The 2,921-nt window shown below is 45.3% G+C and overlaps 1 pseudogene; it reads right to left on the reverse strand.

Moving 5' to 3' along the window:
* Nucleotides 1-1,538: 1,538 nt before the first annotated feature.
* LOC102851442 lies at nucleotides 1,539-2,346 on the reverse strand (annotated as a pseudogene).
* Between the last annotated feature and the right edge of the window lie 575 nt (nucleotides 2,347-2,921).

Consider the following 2,921-nt stretch of genomic DNA (forward strand, 5'->3'; position numbering starts at 1 on the left):
CCTGCCAATTTCTTGCACTAATAATGGACGCATAGTGTTTTTTAAAAAATTTAATTTTTTCTTTTAGACTTGTTTGTTTACAAAGTTTGTATACAGTGTTTTTCACACTGGATCTTTCCTATATCCTTTTTCCCCACCCCTCACTCTACCCATCCAATTGTGCCACCCTATGATTAGGAAGCACAGTTTTTGATACCTCAAGTTCACTCTCTAGCTAAACCAACCACAAAATATCACATCCCTAAACAATAACCCAATAGAGCTTTTACAAAGGGGGAGAAACTAACACAATCTCCAGCTCCCCAACGTTTTACATACTTATAAGGAGAAAAGCCCATTATTTTAGATTCAGTTGTGGTGAAATTATTTTCATTACTGTCAAAGACATCAACCAGAATTGGAAATTTGTTAAAATGTTAGAAATTCATACAAAATATGCTGTAATTTAAGACAGAAGTAGATTAAAATGCTTCATTATCTATCTCTTACATAAAGTAATGCTTTCCATAAAAAGCAAAGGCAAGTTTTTTGCCTTGATGTGGAACAACACTGGCTCTAGAATTCTGTGCAAATCTGCACAAAGACACATGCTCTGAAAAGTGTTTCTACCTATTTTGAACTTCAATATGACCAAGTTCAAAGGCAAATCTCGATTAAAATCTGCCACAGTCTTACATTCTGCAGCTAAGGGTTTCAGCCAAGCTATGGTGAAAAGTCATGGCTAAGAAGCCCAGTGAAGCACGACCACTTTGGGTTTTGAGTTCGAGAACAGTGGAGCAGAAAGTTGATTTCGTGTGGAATACTTTCAGATGATCTAGGAAGACCCAACATCATGACAGCCGTAGCAGTCTGTGAAAAACTCACTGTAGCGTGCTGTTGCCAAGTTGCCTCTGTAATCATAGTTCTCACATCCAGTGCCAACGTTCATGTAGGCTCTGTGGTTGGTGCCGCTGCCAAATCCTCTCCCTCCTCTTCCACGGATATTCCTTCCTCGTCCCAGGCCATGAAGGTTTAGGGGTGGGGCTACTTCATTTCGCATAGAACCTGTCATTCCAAAGCCAGTATTATGTGGCTTAGCAGCAAATTTTGGTTCCCTTCGGACAGGGACAGGGACTAGGACTCTCTTCTTTTTGTTTGCACCAGGAGCAAGGGAAGCATTGAGGAAAAGCATTACTAGTGCAGCAAGAGCAGCATACACCTTTGCCATCCACCTCAACGTCCATGATGAAGCACTTGCCGTGTGTCTCTGAGATGAGCTTGCACTTGAGGACGCACTTCTTCTCGTTCAGTTCCTTGAAGCAATTCTTGCCTGGCTTGGGGAGCTTCAGCCCCAGCTCTGCAGGGGAATCTTAGGGGAAGACACCTCTGGGGGTGGAGACAGCTTTCACTGCAGGGGGAGGGACCACCACAGTGGGCTTCGATTCCGTCTCCTCCCACTTGTCCCTGCCTCCAGAGCGGGCTGGCAGACCCTTACTAGCCACGTGCAGTGTGGCAATCTTTTTGGATGGCCCCGAGGCCTCACATGAGTTCCCAGCTACTTAGACTGACATTGTGAAGATGGGGGCGTGAACAGGCCCGTCTGGGAAACCAGTTTGTACTGCAGTCCAGGTTTCAACTGGTTCAATCACATCAGAGCATTCATTGCTTGGGGAGGCTCTGCCTTTTCTTCTGATAATCTCCTTCCTTCTGGGTGACTTTTCTTCTTCTTCTTCTTCCTCCATTGGACCTTTCATGGCATAGGTGGTATGGGGTGGGGGTGGGGGGGGCGGACTTGAACGGTGTAACCCATTGGTTTTCATTCTTTGGTTTCTTGGGCATTTTAGAATGTAGCGGGTCCCAGGACGTTATAGAGCTGGCCAAAAGCAGCAAGTTAAAGTGCCTGCTGCACCCTGTGTGATACTGCTGTCGGTCTAGATGTCCAACAGCATCATTTTCACAAGGGTCATAAATCCCAGAACCATCTGGCATTACAATTCTTGAGGCCAGGCACTCCAGCACTCTCCTAAGGGCCTCGCCAGCACCCATGGGTCTGTTAAGCATGCCAATAGAGTTCTCAGACAAGCTTGAGAGGTCATCCTCTGATAGGACCCCAGGTGGCCACACGGGTGCGCAGGTCTCTCAGAACCCAGATGACAATGACACAAGATTTCAGTCCATTAGCTCAACCTGCAACCACTTGGCGTGTTGGAGGAATGCCAATTTAGCAAGGCATTTATGTCTGTCCAGAACGTCCGGGGGATCGCTGACTGATAGCGTTTCTCGAGCTAATACTTTCTCCATTTCTTCTCTGACAACAGGAGATGGTAGGTGGATAGTCAGAGACAAGAGTGGCTCTTTTGTGGGATTTTTTTTAAATTATTTTGTGTGTGTGTGTGTGTGTGTGTGTGTGTGTACTGTATCGGATCTGACTGGAGGAGATTGCCCCTCCTTCTCCAGAGCATCTGGTGGATTCGAACCGCGTACCTCTGGGATTGCAGTGCTGCTTTTTGCCACTAGGCCACCAGAGCTCTCTTCTTTTGTGTTTTTGTTTTGTTTTTTTTTAAAATCACAATTGCAGCATCTTCAACAGATGAACAGCTTCTAGTTTCTCTTGTGTTGGATAAACAGAAGAATGTTTTGCCGGCACACGGAGATCATCATTGACAAAAATTCACACTGGATGCATTTTTACTTGTTTTCTATAATGTCCAGAAACCATCTTATTGCTAGGAGAGGTTATTTCTGGGGAAGATGGAGGGGAGGCAAAAGAAAAGTCCCTCTACCAGGTAGGTTGACAAGGTGACTCTCACAATGGGCTTGCGTGTATGAGATTGTGAGGATGGCACAGGATAGGACAGTGTTTGGATTGGTTGTTCATAGGGTCACTATGAGTCATACTGGGCACCTAACAATAACAAAAACAACCACCTTATTGCTAAAGG

This window comes from Elephantulus edwardii, unplaced genomic scaffold (genome assembly GCF_000299155.1).
Source record: "Elephantulus edwardii isolate Elephantulus edwardi_28Jun2011 unplaced genomic scaffold, EleEdw1.0 scaffold00131, whole genome shotgun sequence".
NCBI lineage: Eukaryota > Metazoa > Chordata > Mammalia > Macroscelidea > Macroscelididae > Elephantulus > Elephantulus edwardii.